The sequence below is a fragment of the Notolepis coatsorum genome (genome assembly GCF_963971535.1).
Source record: "Notolepis coatsorum genome assembly, chromosome: 13".
Lineage (NCBI taxonomy): Eukaryota > Metazoa > Chordata > Actinopteri > Aulopiformes > Paralepididae > Notolepis > Notolepis coatsorum.
Genome location: NC_140177.1, coordinates 48837451 through 48854342, shown reverse-complemented (window position 1 = coordinate 48854342; position 16892 = coordinate 48837451). Strand labels below are relative to the sequence as shown.

The following is a 16892-nucleotide window of genomic DNA, read 5'->3' as shown; positions in this document are numbered from 1 at the left end:
CCCCATAATACCTATGACATAGATGTGATTTGGGAATAGTAGCGTGTACAGGCAAGAAACGGCAACGTTTATAGTAGAATTGGCGTATAAGGCTATAACTCAGCATTTCGGGAATTACCCCAGACCGCTCTAAAACCATACTTATATTCACCACGGTATAAAACAGGAACGTATGGATGGAAACATTTATTCTTTTTCACATATTGAACGATAGATAGGTGATGTCAAATGGGCCATAGTATTGTATCCATAGCTATACTATAGAATATAGTTATAGCTCTACAAACAAGGTGACGCACTCCTATCCTTTAAAGCGTGGCCTTGCTATGACAGGCTCCATCTAACATGATGTCTTGTCTCGTTTTCGTTGGGGGAAAAAGCTTTGTTGACGACCATATTTAGTCATCATTTTCGTTAACTAAATTAACACTGGTAGAGACCTGCAGAGACCCGGGTTCAACCACCCTCGCCAGTCGTCCCTATGAATACAATCGACAGTGTTTGCAGGTGGGAAGCCGGTGCGGTATGAGTCCTGGTCGTTCCAATAGAGACGTTTGGGGTGCCTGTTCAGCAGGGAGGGGATCTATGGGCGATAACATGAACCCCTGCGCATGTTGCGCTCTCCCAGTGAAACTCCTAGCTGTCAAGTGAAAAGAAGCGGCTGGTGACTCCACATGTATCGGAGGAGGCATGTGGTAGTCTAAACCCTGACCCAGAACGACAGTAGGGCAGCGCAACGACCAGGAAGGAATTGTCATGAGGACAAAATTGGGGGATGGGAGGAAACGTGAAAAGATGATGGATCAATATGTTGTGCTGGGGTTACGGGGGAGTTAAGGTTGAGGTGGTTCATATTTTATTCATGTGTGTCTGTGGGATAGGGGTGAGTACAGTAGCAGGTCCCTGGATGACCAAGTCTTCAAACCAACACTAAATACAATACCATCGACAAGCTGCTGTAGCTCCAGTTCCCCAGAGTATACAATCCATCCAAACTGTAATGTTACCTTTACGCTTAATTCTCTTCTCTTTGCTCTTGACATTTCCAACTACCACTTCTCCATCATCTCCCTGCATCTATCTCCTTTTCAACTCTCTCTCTCTCCCTGGTTCCTACTCATCACTTCACCAATGTCTTCTTTTCGGGTTTTGTATTTTAACCTCTTCTTTTCTCTTCTCTCTTCTCTTGTCTTCTCCCCTCTTCTATTCTCCTCTCTTCTCTCTTGTCTTCTCTTCTCCTCTCTTCTATCTTGTCTTCTCTTCTCCTCTCTTCTCCTTTTGACTCTTCTCCTTTCTTCTCTTCTCTTCTCCTATTGCTATTGTCTCTTCTCCTTTCCTCTCCTCCCCTCTCCTCTCTTTTCTTATCCTCTCCTCTCTTCCCCTCCCCTCTCTTATATTTTCCTCTCCTCTACTCTTCTCTTTTCCTCTCCTCTCCTCTCTTTTCTTATCCTCTCCTCTCTTCCCCTCCCCTCTCTTATATTTTCCTCTCCTCTACTCTTCTCTTTTCCTCTCCTCTCTTCCCCTCCCCTCTTTTCCACTCCTCTCATCTCCTGTCCTCTCCTCTTCTCTCCTGTCCTCTCCTCTTCTCTCCTTTCCTCTCCTCTTCTCCTACTAGCCACTCCTACCCCAGACGCTCCTGCAGTGCAAACAGTCTCTGAGCAGGTCCAGGCTCAAAGTCCTAACAGCAGCCAGCTCCCGGTAGTTAGAGAGGAGGACGAGCGCTCCAGCCCCCTCACTCTGCCGGAGACAGGATGACTTTCCACATCTCCTCCTCCTTTTTCTTCTTTCACACCTTCCTTCCTCCTCCTGTCAAGATATTCCTATTCCTGCCTCAGCACGACTGAAAGATGCAGTGGAAGCCATCATAGAAGCCCCTTTATCATCATCATGCATTCATTATGTCTATCCAGTGTTAGTAATGTAGTGGCCCTTGCTGCCTGCGTTGTGGAGTAGAATTAAACAGGTATAAAACACAAGCCTGGTGTCCTTCAGTCGGCTGGTTACCAGATCGCAAGATGTTTGATAACCTGTCCAGCTGAAAAGAGAACACAGTTTTCCCAATCTGTCTCTGTTCTGGTTGTGTTGTAGCAATAGTGTAACTGTAAATCACTGTCGCTGCATCCAGTATACAGTAAGTCTTTTACAATGGCTACAACTGATGCCTCCAGGTTCTACCGTCTTCTCAAAAAATTTATTTTGTTAGAAAATCTGCAGAGAAGCAAATATAATTCACTGTTTAATTTTGTAATGCCCCCCCCCCCCCCCCCCACACACACACACACCTTTTGTATGGCTTGGTTGACATTAGATGCTCATGGTCTGGCTCACACAGTGTTTGAAAATTTAACAAATACCTTTTTTGTTTTTAGAATTTTGTGGCCTATTATGGATTATGAGATGTAGAAAAGTCACACGTCAAATGGTCCTGCATGCCTCTGTCTTTCGTTTGTTTGTTGTCTGTATTTCTCTATTTCTCTATTTCTTTTCTCTGTACAATTGGCTTTGAAATAAAATAAAATGAGCCACACAGTCTCTCGTTAGCATTATGGAGTATGATGATCGATGCTGGCGTCTTCACATCCAGCCTCCGCTTCCCTCTTCTAACGCCATCCTGTGGCTGTCAGGGATCAACAGTGAGAGACATAATTATCTGCCCCGTCCTGTTCCTCTGTGTCTGAGCGTTCATTCAGATGCACAATGACAGCTGCAACTCATTATAGTTCCATCATCATGGGTGAAAAGACATTATGGAACGATCATGGAGAACTGATCTAATATGCACTTCAGTATATGCTCTCTTCCATGACCCTATAAGTAATGCACCATGTGTGCGTGTGTGTTTGTGTGTGTGCATGCACGTGTGTGTGTGCGTGTGCCTGTGTGGGTGTGTATGTGTGTGTGTGTGTGTGTGTACTGTGGGGGCCATTGCAGTCATTAGAAAGGGAAATCAGGAACATATTTCGATTCATTGCTCTCAACAATGAACTCCAAACCCTCCATGTTGTTTACTTGTGGGTTAATTAAGTGGAGAGGAGGCACCGTGATGATTATGGTGTAGTACAGTAATTATACAGGATACAGATATGAAATAAGTATGTGTCAAATGACCCACGGCAGTAATAGGGAACACGGGAGGAGCGGCTAGTGAACATAATGAATTTCATAACACAAAACAGTGTTCTAATGACAAGAGTAGATGATTTAGCATGATCACGACATAACCTTTTCCTCAGCCAAGCCCACCACGCTGAGAACGAGAACATGTTGTTCTCCCTGTCGGAGACGGCTGTTGTGATTGGAGGATAAGAAAAGAGGGCAGGGTTTGACATAGGTCAATTAACAGCCATATTTACTGAGTTTCAACAAATACCCAGCTGGGTTTGTCCTCATGGGTGAACACTGCTGAAAAACCTTGTCCGATCTCTGAAAGGGTGACACTTTTGAAGTCATTTACCTTGCATATACCTTGCCTTTCTGAACAAGTTTCATGGGCTTTAGGGTCATGAAACCTGCTCTACTCACAATAACATAGAGATCTATGTTGTTGTCTAAACCTTCGATTCCAAGTAAAAACATGAACAACATGAGAACGAAGTTGGAGATATGAGGTTTTCACCCGACGACGACAATATGAATGTTTGCCATCATGACTAAGCTAAGACAGACATCACATGTTTCTCCTACCAGTGGATGAGGCTCTCAGCCCCACTTCCTTCCTTTGCATAAAAGTAAACTGGGCGTTTTTTATCTGCAAGACAGCAGAATCAAAGTGTACGAGTATGTAAAGTGAATTGAGGACATGTGGCTTTTGAATAGGATATTCATTTATACAACAGCACGATACATCTCCCTGGAGCCACTAGCAGCAGGATACATCTCCCTGGAGCCGCTAGCAGCAGGATACATCTCCCTGGAGCCGCTAGCAGCAAGATACATCTCTCAAGAGCGGCTAGCAGCACGATACATCTCTCAAGAGCCGCTAGCAGTAGGGTTGCCACCTTTCACTAATAGAAATAAGGGACACCTGTCATCGAGCGCGCGCGAAGAAAAATGTTTGGCCGGTGTTTGGGCGAAAATGGGCGGATTTTGTAATTTATTTATTTTTTACTTTATTTCGGTTTTAGGGTTAGGGTTATGTTATTTAATTATTTTGGGGAGCCAGCCCCCCAAACTCCTGAAATGCATAGAAAACAAACAGTCAGCACTGTTGTAGCTGAGGTTGTGTTTAACCGTGTGGTATACCTGTGTCACCTCAGCTGCAGTAACCTAGAGGGGAGGAGTGGGATGATCAAATTGAAATGAAATGAAATTGAACAGTATGACTTTTATACTGTTGTCTGAACACTATTTATTTATTTATGTTTAAGTAGTTATTTAAATATTTTTGCATTTATGTATTTATGAATTATATTGTTTATGTATTTATTAACTGTTAATCCATTATGAAGAATTCCATTTTCCAGATGAGCATAACAACATAAGAGTTTAAATGGGCACACTATTTAATTATATTGATTAATATAAATACATGTTTATTTATTAGACTTGTGTATACTGTGCTTTGGTCAAATCACATTCAGCATGCCCTCAGCGTCCCCCCCCCCCCCACACCCACAGTCTGAGTCAGAGCGATAGTTCAACTTGACTAACAGGGTGAAGTACTGTATTAGGTATCAGTTTCCTTTTTTGCCTCCCTCATTAATATTATGTTATTTATGTACGTTATCATTATGTAAACAAATGCACATATGGATTGTTTGCTGCAACGTTTCTGAATGAATTGAAGCATTAATAAATAAGCAGATAATTAAATTAGATGTCCATAACATTTGTGTTTTTAATTAGCATAGCCTAAATAAATATGAATTCAAGAAGTTAAATACTGAATTAACGAATAACTACCACCGTTATACGCACATGTCAAGTCAAGTCAAGAGTTTTATTTGTCACGGCATACAAGTATACAGTGAAATGTGGGGGGTCTTGCCCGTAACGATTGTGCATAGTACAATAATACAATAATAAGAATCCAAGGGATGAGAATGCGACATTTGTGCAATAATACAAGTCATAAGAGTAAAGACATAGGTATATGTACATGAGTTTTTCAAAAGCATGGTAAGACATGCTAGGTCCTGTGATAGTGCAATACACTGTTAGCTACGGATGGGGCACTGGGTCTTATGTACACTACTATACATGCTTTACTATACAATCTACAGTTATACTTGTGTCCTTATAGCTTGCTATCCATCTATTTACTATACAAGAACCACTCCTGTTCTTGTTTTTAAAGTGACCTTTCATTGTGTAAAGTGACCATAGTGTGAGCGTGTGCGGAATATGTGTGTGTGTGTTCATGTTAAAGTGACTGCTAGTGTGTGAGCATATACAGTGTGTGTTGTGTGTGTGCTCATGTGTGTGGAGAGTTCAGTGTTCAAGACTCTGATGGCCTGGGGGAAGAAGCTGAGCCGAAGTCTCTCTGTCCTAGTTGCTGGTGTTCGCAGGCGTTTGCCCTGCGAACAGGCTGTTGTTGGGGTGGTGAGGGTCTTTCATTATTCTGCAGGCTCTGGATTTGCACCTCTTGTTATATAAGACCTGCATGGGTGGTAGTGCAATACCCGTAGTACGCTCAGCTGAGCGTACCACTCTCTGTAGGGCCTTCTTGTCCTGTGCGTGCTGTTTCCATACCAGGCAGTGATGTTTCCAGTCAAGATGCTCTCTACAGCTCCGGAGTAGAAGGACTGGAGTATCTTCCCTGATACTCTGAACTTCCTTAACTGTCTCAGGTGGTAGAGGCGCTGCTTCGCCTTACGACTGAGTCTGTGTGGTGTCCATGTCAGGTCCTCTGAGATGTGGACCCCCAGGTACTTGAAGCTGCTCACCCTGTCCACGGTAGCCCCGTTTATCCTCAGTGGTGTGTGTGACCCCTGCTGTGTTCTCCTAAAATCCACGATCAGCTCCTTGGTTTTACCAATGTTCAGGAGCAGGCTGTTGTCCTGGCACCAGCGTTCCAGTACCTCAACCTCCTCCCGGTAGGCCTTCTCATCATTGTCAGAGATCAGCCCCACCACCACTGTGTCGTCCGCAAACTTCACTATGGAGTTGGAGCTGAACTTGGCCACACAATCATGTGTGTATAGTGAATACAGCAGGGGGCTCAGGACACAGCCCTGGGGGGACCCGATACTCAGGGTGATGGTGTTGGAGGTCTGACCCCCCACCCTGACCGCCTGGGGCCTTTCACTCAGAAAGTCCAGTATCCAGGGCTCATGTGCCCTCTAACGTGGTTTGCATTAGTGGCCGCTTTGTTTCCTCTGACTTTTTTTGCGCCAATAATAACGAGTTGAGTTCACCATCTAGGCTGCACTTCATCTCGATATTCAGCCGAACGCATGAATGCTGAGTCTGGCATCAGTTTGCTTACATCAAACACGTGGTGCGGCTTTGGCTCAGGGGTAGAGCGGGTCGTCCAATGATCGAAGGGTTGGTGGTTCGAATCCCGCTCAAGCCCATGTCCATCCCATCGCCGTTGTGTCCTTGGGCAAGACACTTAACCTACTTGCCTCGTATGAATGTGTATGCATGTGAATGAATGTTGGTGGTGGTCGGAGGGGCCGTAGGCGATGATTATTCGCCACGCTTCCGTGAGTCTGCCTTATTATTATTATTATTATTATTATTATTATTATTATTATTATTATTATTATTATTATTATTATTATTATTATTATTATTATTATTATTATTATTATTATTATTATTATTATTATTATTATTATTATTATTATTATTAATTAATGGTTTTGTTACACACGTATTATTATTCTGCAGTGTTCTGGAGGTCCAGATTAATGGTTGGGGTTGGTTCAACGGAGGGGTATGGATTGGGCTATCACCTAAAGTCCACGTTTATTATTTATATATATATATATATATATATATATATATATATATATATATATATATATATATATATATATATATATATATATATATATATATATATATATATATAGTTTTATTTTTAAGATATATATTTACTGTTGACCTGATAGTGTTTTATTGTTCGCCCGTATATGCTCCTTGTATCGGCGCTGCTTACAGCACGCACCCATTGGAACGGAGACAAAGTTATACCGTTAGTTTTGTATACAGCGCGAGCCACTCAACACATATTGAACGGAGAAAAAGATAACCGTTAGTTGGAGAATAAAAGTGAGGAGAGAGAGGTGTTTTGCTACAGTGCTGTGGTGGTAACGTTAGTGCCGTTATTAGTTGGAAACGGTGTTGTGGTGTTGCGAAGGGAGAGGAGGAATACCATACTCCTGCATCAATCTGCCGACGGCGACGGGCAGAGGATAACGGAGACAGAATAGACCTTTAGACTGAGTTCGGTTGAGGCTGAACTCATATAGCAACCAACAGACTTTAGGTGATACCTAGGTGATACCTTTCTGTTGAACAAATTCTAATTATTAATCTGGACCTTCAGAACATGCAGTATTATTAATTTGCTCAAATGTCGTGGCCTCACACAGTGCCAACTGCAGGTCTCGCCATCTCAAAGATGACAGAGCATACGCAGCATCACCCTGTTGGGGTTGCTCAATGCTGTAAAATATTACATAAATGTTTTTTTATGAATAATGATATTTCAGGAGCCTAATAATATTGCTACAGCGTGCTGCAGGTAGTAGTAGTAGTAGCTAGGTACGTAGGAGGCTGCGGGCGAAACCATCTCCGTGACGTCAGCATTTAGCGTGAACAAAATGGCGGCGCACATGTTGATAAATGCTACATAAATGGACATAACAAATAGTACGATACATCTCCCTGGAGCTACTAGCAGCACGATACATCTCCCTGGAGCTACTAGCAGCAGGATACATCTCTCAGGAGCCACTAGCAGCAGGATACAGTACATCTCTCAGGGGGTGCTATGGCTCACCGTGTTTTTGAATAACTTTAAACATTATGAAGGATTTATCAGCCCAATCCAGAATGTACAGTACTTGGCCATATATTAAATTAAATGTATTTACAAAGATTCTTGATGTTGAGTTTGAGCTGGACATGGAAAACAAGTCAAATCATTTTCTTTAACTCAAAATACAAGCCTGTTTTACTTTAACATTTATGAACATTGCCAGTATTAAACAATTTTCAGTCTCAGAAGACCCAGTTGATGAAATCAATGGTTTTCATTTTTGGTTATAACAACCTATAGATATCAGTTTAACCGTGTTAAACTGTAAATGCTGAGACATACATCTCCTCTGTGTGTGTGTTATCCCATTGCAACTGGTGAAACACATTTGTGTGTATATACAGGATATATATAATGCATTATTAGCAGGCGTTGTAGGTCTAAAAAGTTATAACATGTAGGTAAAGTACATATATATAGAGATATTAGTTTAAACATTGTATTTAGGGCTGTCAGTTTATCGCGTTAATTAGATTAATTAATTACACAGCAAATGATCGCGTTATTAAAATTAACTCAAAATGTATTACAAAAAATAAAAATAAATAAAAAAACAGTTAATAATTTTTTTTTATCTCCTTCATTCCTTAAGAACGTAGAATACACATTTACAGACTTTTTTTTTATATGGTCCATTTGCATGTTCTTGGTACCACCTGTATCTGATTCTAGAATCTAGGGACATCTATGGATCTCAGGGAATGTATTCCCAGTGTCAGAAATACTGTCTGTTACTAGGGTTGAGTAAATTGTAATGAACCAAATGAGAATATCAATTACATTTTTATTTATCTTTGACTGTGAATAACACTATGCTCAAATTGACCAGACCTGAAAAATCTAAGCAAAGATGGAAGATTGTTACGATACAGTAAGGTGGCGGTAGAACCCAAGGCAGCAGGATAAGAGTAAGGAGGGAGATGAGGCAGGAGTCGACGTTCACAATTTAAAGTCTTTACTTAGCAACGTCAAATGTACATACAAGCATAAATAATAGGCACAGCCGTGCTGGCACTAACTACAAAACAAAACCTAACCAGAAGACGGACTGAACACACGAAATAAAAGATGACAAAACAGAATACTAATATACACTTACTTTAGACCGAACACAACTACAAGGACGACGTTTGACACAGACATCACAGGAACAGGTAACAAGGAAGAATGACTCCACAACCAGGTGAGGACAACCCACACTTAAATAACAACACTAATTACTAATTGACCACAGTTGGGGAGAGACAGGCACAGAACAAAACAAACAACCACTAGACAATAAGCAATACACAAAACAACACTAACCAGGGAAACCAATTCACACCAGGGTGGGGAAGTTCAACAATAACACACACAGTGACATCCCATTAATTATCCCATTAATTAAAGTAAGCATGTGAGTTATCAAGGGTAGAATCAGTGTCTGAACCAACTGGCTCGTCTGGCCACAAGAGGGAGGTAGAGGACCACTGTCAGGAGGTAGGGGACCAGGTAGGCGACCATTGTCAGGAGGGAGGAAATGTTCACTGTTATTCTCATAACCGGACCAGCAAGGGCCGGCCCTGGGGACGTTACAGAAGATGATTAAACAGAAGGTTTTGTAGATACAGTACTGAATTCTGCCATCCGGACACATGCAATTTGAAATATGATTATAGAATATAGAATATCAGGCATAAAATGGTTATGTGATTAAAATGCGATTAATTCGATTAATTCATTACAAATCCTGTAATTAATTAGATAATTTTTTTTAATCGCCTGACAGAACTAATTGTATTGTGTGTTGAACTGGGCACAGGCTCTGTGGGAGCGATAGCAGCAAGCAGCACCGAGGTCATCGGCTGAGGTGCTTTAGCATCAACAAAGATAGCTGGTCGGCTAGGGAGGGGAGAAGCCGTTGCTTTTTTTTTATCCACTTTTTTCTCCCATTTTTCTATATTTTTCTCCCATCCCAATTTCGTATCATCCAATTCAACCCTCCCCTGTCACGAACGCTGTTTCTTGCCTCCCACAAGCCGGCTGCAATGTGGACTAAGTCATACATAGCACAAGTCCCCGCCGGTACTTGAGGTAACAGCAGTCGCATCTTTTCACCTGCGCAGCTCGATCTCTCAGTGGCGAGGAGTAACGCGTGGGAGGCTCACGCTGCCCCCGACACTTCCTGATTCCACTGCGCAGGCGCACCAACCGACCTGTAGGAGTCGCTGTCCACAACGCCCGATCCCCACCCATCAGTTTCCCACCCCCTAATACGGCCAATGTGTATTAGTACGGACGACCAGCTAAACTGAAAGCAAATGTGGAGCGCTGGGCTCGAACAGGCGAGCCCAGCGTCTCCAGATTTCGTGGCGAGCGCCTTGCCCACTACGCCACGTAGCCGCCCCAGGAGAAGCCGTTGCTATAGTGATTAGATAGGGTGGGGTTGCTATGGGCTAGCAGCCGTTGCTAAGGAATATACTTTATAGTTGTGAGTTCTTCCGGTTTGACTCAGATTAGACAAGGCAGACGCGTAGACAGGTGGACAGAGAGACTGCAGCAGCTGGAGGGTGGGGGATGGGAGGCCCCTCCATGTGAACACTTAAGGTAACTAACTTGCGTTCAGCGTTTCTCTGATTGGCCACGACGCCCATGTGACCGCGTGCTAGCACGCCCCCTTATCCACGCCTGCCGCTCTGTGTGTTGCAGCGCGCGGCAGAGCGGCAGAGGTCCCTGTGTGTTCTCGCCTTCCTCAATTTATACGCATGGAAGTATTGACTACGCCGTAACGAATCATTAAAATTGGTTTGTCATGACAAACAAATACAAAAATCACGATTTACCCGGTGGCTACAACAACACACTGCATGTAGTCACTGTGTGTTGTTGTAGCCACCGGGTAAATCGCGATTTTTTTATTTGTTTGTCATGATAAACCAATTACATAATCCAACATATGTGTAAAGGCACAACATATTCCAGTTAACGGTATCTTTTTTTAATGATTCGTTACGGCGTAGTCAATACTTCCATGCGTATAAATTGAGGAAGGCGAGAACACACAGGGACCTCTGCCGCGCGCTGCAACACACAGAGCGGCAGGCGTGGATAAGGGGGCGTGCTAGCGCGCGGTCACGTGGGCGTCGTGGCCAATCAGAGAAACGCTGAGCGCAAGTTAGTTACCTTCCGTGAGTCTGCCTCAGGGCAGCTCTGGCTGCAATTGTAGCTTACCACCACCGGTATGACTGTGTATGAACGAATAATGGACTCTGTGAAGCGCTCTGGGTGCCATGAAGAGCGCTATATAAATCCAAGTCATTATTATCATTACCTTAAGTGTTCACGCGGCCCCTCCACCCTCCGGAGCCACAAGATAGCTAGCTTCGGCTAACAAGGAAGGCTTTCGGCTAACCACTGGGCCGCAACAATCATCGAGCTGATAGCAGGAGAGATCGGTAGAATTAATGAATTTAATAGACTTTTCAAAGACTTTCAGAACTGTTTCCATCTTGAATGGAATAAACATAACGTTTCAAGGAAAGGTACCACGTTTCCAGTGTCGATTCTTCTGCTTACGGATGTACCAACAGGGTGATACAGTGTGTGACAGCCAGTGAAATTAACCATCAACCGATGACACAAACACAACGCAGAGGGAAGTCATGGAACAGCAGGTGACGAGTTGATTAGAGGCTGAAGAACACTGTAATCTATCACAGTGGTGGGAGTACTGTTTTGTTGCCATTTGGATTGCAGAGTGGACCTTTTAACATTCTTTCACATTCAATTACAGATCAAAATCCAGGACATACTTGTGATATGAGGAGAGAGACCTTCCAATTCCATGGATACACTGTAGAACACAATAGACCATAGAGAGGAATCTGATAGATGGATCAGTGTACTCTCTCTCTCTCTCTCTCTCTCTCTCTCTCTCTCTCTCTCTCTCTCTCTCTCTCTCTCTCTCTCTCTCTCTCTCTCTCTCTCTCATCTCTCTCTCAGTCTATTTACATTTAGTCATTTAGCTTTTAGCAGACACTTTTATCCAACATCAGCTCTTTCTCCCCTCTCTCTGTCAGTCTGTTCCCATCCTCTCTCTCATCTCTCTGTCAGTCTGTTCCCATCCCCTCTCCCCTCTCTCTCCCCTCTCTCTCTCAGTCTGTTCCCATCCTCTCCCTCATCTCTCTGTCAGTCTGTTCCCATCCTCTCTCCCCTCTCTCTCTCTCTCTCAGTCTGTTCCCATCCTCTCTCCCCTCTCTCTCTCAGTCTGTTCCCATCCTCTCTCTCATCTCTCTGTCAGTCTGTTCCCATCCCCTCTCTCATCTCTCTCTCAGTCTGTTCCCATCCTCTCTCTCATCTCTCTGTCAGTCTGTTCCCATCCCATCTCTCTCCCCTCTCTCTCTCTCAGTCTGTTCCCATCATCTCTCTCATCTCTCTGTCAGTCTGTTCCCATCCTCTCTCCCCTCTCTCTCTCTCAGTCTGTTCCCATCCCCTCTCTCTCTCAGTCTGTTCCCATCCTCTCTCTCATCTCTCTGTCAGTCTGTTCCCATCCTCTCTCTCATCTCTCTGTCAGTCTGTTCCCATCCCCTCTCTCTCTCAGTCTGTTCCCATCCTCTCTCTCATCTCTCTGTCAGTCTGTTCCCATCCTCTCTCTCATCTCTCTGTCAGTCTGTTCCCATCCTCTCTCCCCTCTCTCTCTCAGATTGTTCCCATCCTCTCTCCCCTCTCTCTCAGTCTGTTCCCATCCTCTCTCTCATCTCTCTGTCAGTCTGTTCCCATCCTCTCTCTCATCTCTCTGCCAGTCTGTTCCCATCCCCTCTCTCTCCCATCTCTCTCAGTCTGTTCCCATCCTCTCTCTCATCTCTCTGTCAGTCTGTTCCCATCCCCTCTCTCTCCCCTCTCTCTGTCAGTCTGTTCCCATCCTCTCTCCCCTCTCTCTCTCTCAATCTGTTCCCATCCTCTCTCCCCTCTCTCGGTCAGTCTGTTCCCATCCTCTCTCCCCTCTCTCTCTCAGTCTGTTCCCATCCTCTCTCTCACCTCTCTCTCAGTCTGTTCCCATCCTCTCTCTCACCTCTCTGTCAGTCTGTTCCCATCCTCTCTCTCATCTCTCTGTCAGTCTGTTCCCATCCTCTCTCTCATCTCTCTGTCAGTCTGTTCCCATCCTCTCTCCCCTCTCTCTCTCAGTCTGTTCCCATCCTCTCTCTCATCTCTCTGTCAGTCTGTTCCCATCCTCTCTCCCCTCTCTCTCGCAGTCTGTTCCCATCCTCTCTCTCATCTCTCTGTCAGTCTGTTCCCATCCTCTCTCCCCTCTCTCTCTCAGATTGTTCCCATCCTCTCTCCCCTCTCTCGGTCAGTCTGTTCCCATCCTCTCTCTCATCTCTCTCTCAGTCTGTTCCCATCCTCTCTCTCATCTCTCTGTCAGTCTGTTCCCATCCTCTCTCTCATCTCTCTGTCAGTCTGTTCCCATCCTCTCTCTGTCAGTCTGTTCCCATCCTCTCTCATCTCTCGGTCAGTCTGTTCCCATCCTCTCTCTCATCTCTCTGTCAGTCTGTTCCCATCCTCTCTCTCATCTCTCTGTCAGTCTGTTCCCATCCTCTCTCTCATCTCTCTCTCAGTCTGTTCCCATCCTCTCTCCCCTCTCTCTTTCAGTCTGTTCCCATCCTCTCTCATCTCTCTGTCAGTCTGTTCCCATCCTCTCTCCCCTCTCTCTCTCAGTCTGTTCCCATCCTCTCTCTCATCTCTCGGTCAGTCTGTTCCCATCCTCTCTCTCATCTCTCTGTCAGTCTGTTCCCATCCTCTCTCTCATCTCTCTGTCAGTTTGTTCCCATCCTCTCTCCCCTCTCTCTCTCAGTCTGTTCCCATCCTCTCTCCCCTCTCTCTGTCAGTCTGTTCCCATCCTCTCTCTCATATCTCTGTCAGTCTGTTCCCATCCTCTCTCCCCTCTCTCTCTCAGTCTGTTCCCATCCTCTCTCTCATCTCTCTGTCAGTCTGTTCCCATCCTCTCTCTCATCTCTCTGTCAGTCTGTTCCCATCCCCTCTCTCTCCCCTCTCTCTCAGTCTGTTCCCATCCTCTCTCTCATCTCTCTGTCAGTCTGTTCCCATCCTCTCTCTCATCTCTCTGTCAGTCTGTTCCCATCCTCTCTCTCATCTCTCTCTCTCAGTCTGTTCCCATCCTCTCTCATTTAGTCATTTAGCTTTTAGTGGACACTTGTGTCCAGCATCAGCTCTCTGCCAGTCTGTCTCCCCCCCATATCTCTCTCTCTCTATATATATCCCCCTCTCTCTGTCAGTCTGTTCCCATCCTCTCTCTCTCCCCCTCCCTGTTCCCCTTCTCCCTCTCTTAGGACAACTTAAGCCAGGCCAGTTAAAATGCAGAGTGGAGAGGACGCTGACACATCAGTGACATCACGCTATCAACCTGTCAGCCTCGTTTACAACGTCTCCTTTACTTTAGCCGTCTCCTTTACTTAGATTCACTGTCAGCCTCATTTACGACTTCTCCTTTACTTTAACTGTCTCCTTTACTTAGATTCACTGTCAGCCTCGTTTACAACTTCTCCTTTACTTTAGCTGTCTCCTTTACTTAGATTCACTGTCAGCCTCGTTTACGACTTCTCCTTTACTTTAGCTGTCTCCTTTACTTAGATTCACTGTCAGCCTCATTTACAACTTCTCCTTTTACTTTAGCTGTCTCCTTTACTTAGATTCACTGTCAGCCTCATTTACGACTTCTCCTTTACTTTAGCTGTCTCCTTTACTTAGATTCACTGTCAGCCTCGTTCACGACGTCTCCTTTACTTTAGCTGTCTCCTTTATTTAGATTCACTGTCAGCCTCATTTACGACTTCTCCTTTACTTTAGCTGTCTCCTTTACTTAGATTCACTGTCAGCCTCGTTCACGACTTCTCCTTTACTTTAGCCGTCTCCTTTATTTAGATTCACAGGGCCGTCTTCTGCAGAGAGCAGGAGACGACGAGACGACAGTTAATAGGTTCTCAATCTATAGTCTCTCTGTTGTTGTGACAGCAACAGATACATTTCCTCCTGTGCACTCGTTCCCTATAGAGCAGGAGAGTCAGGGGTGAGAGAGAGGGTCATTCTGGGGTCAAGGCATAGTTGACTGATCGCCGAGTTTCAGACTTGCATAAAAAGGGGGGTAGTGTTTGCTTGCATGTCACCCTGCTGCTGTCCCTCACGGTGGCGAGGATGGCGCCAGCCAGGAGTGAAACCAATCACAGCACCCCTAACAGCCTTCCTGGCAGCATGAATATATACACTGCTAATAGGCATAAAGTATGTGCCTAGAAAGGATATTAGCTGTGTTTGGTACTGAGCTGACCAAATAGCAGGTTAATGCAACCAAATAAGCTCTAACGTACTGTATTTCTGGAGGCGGGTAAAATGTAATCCATTCAAAAACTTGGCTGTGGTCGGCTGGTTTCTTAAAGGAACACGCCAACATTATTGGAAATACATTCAGTAGGAAGCTGTCTGGCTGCAAGCTAGCCTAGCTTAGCACAAATGAATGGAAGTGGATACGGATCAGCTAGCTTACCTAAAACTCCAGGAGAGGTGTTTTTGGCCAACAGCTAGGCTAGGTGATGCATATTAATTTGTGTTATACAACGGCATGCAAATTTCTCGATTCTGATTGGCTGAAACAGTCCATTTACACGTATGTATTGCGAACAGTCCACGCTTGCTGGCCCAGGACCCGCCCACAACCGAATCACATCACATCAATCCGCCGGATCACAAGATGCCGGACAATAATCTTTAACAATGATAGCGTCCTAACGACTAAATATGAAGCGATTCTGTCACAGCGAATGTCTTAGTCCTTTAAACAATGTTGGATGATGTAATTGATGGGTCATGAGTCAATACAGAACAAAAGAAAAATCGCGGATTGATTGATTGATTAATTTGTGATTTTTTTTTCAATTTCTTTTTCCTTCTCTCTGACTGCAGCCCTCACTCTCACACTGTCCGACGCTGGCTCAATCTCCACCCCCCCCCCCCCCCCACACACACACACACACACACACACACTCCTGTCTGCAACGCGGGGGATAGTCAGACTGAGAGAGAGCTGGGTGCTGCGCTGTTCTAAGTGAGCATGGCCTATTGAGTTGATTGATTGATTGATCCCTATAGGGCAAAGAAAACTTTTTAATTTGTTTTACCTACTTTCTATAGAAGCATCTAAGAATGAAGTTCTATAGAAAGTAGGTCTGCATCCCCTTAACAATTGTGTGTATTGAGCCGTACTGTATTGTACCCATTCTGCATCTGGTAATAAAATGTTCAATCAATCATTCCAATAATACACAGTTGGATGTGTTAGTTGGTTGGATGCACTTCCGAGCTGCTTCCACATGAGGCAACTTCTCTCAATCATTCCAATAATACACAGTTGGATGTGTTAGTTGGTTGGATGCACTTCCGAGCTGCTTCCACATGGAGGCAAATTGTCTTTTTTGTAGTTGTGGGAACCACTTTTTCTGGCGGATGGTTTTTTCAATAAATCTTCGATTAATGTGTGTTTATTGTATAGCAATAAGGTTGGATGAATGTGGCAGTTGTATAAAAGCTTTACACCACTTGCAGTCGTGATTTGTGAACAATAAACCATGCCTAGGGGGGTCTAACGACCCTCGGCTGCGCCTCGGGCCTAACAACCACCCCTAGGCATGGTTTATTGTTCACAAACCACTCCTGCGCGTGATGTAATGCTTAACTAAACTATGCTACTGTAGCTTGCAGCTGCATAGCTTTTTACTGAATGCACACAGAGGCAATTGGTAGGCCATCTATCTTCTTGTGTGATTCAGGAGAATCATTTCCCATACTGTTCCCATACGGTATGATTGGCATAGGCTAAAGAACAATAGGTGGTTAGCGAGAGTTTGTTACTCAGCTG

At 44.4% G+C, this 16892-nt stretch overlaps 1 protein-coding gene across 1 annotated transcript in view; it reads left to right on the top strand.

Annotated features, from left to right (window-relative positions):
* Positions 1-16892, top strand: part of tmie (transmembrane inner ear) — a gene marked incomplete at both ends in the record, with an annotated part of 96979 nt that overhangs the window by 79006 nt on the left and 1081 nt on the right. The gene's annotated exons all lie outside the window — the stretch shown is intronic.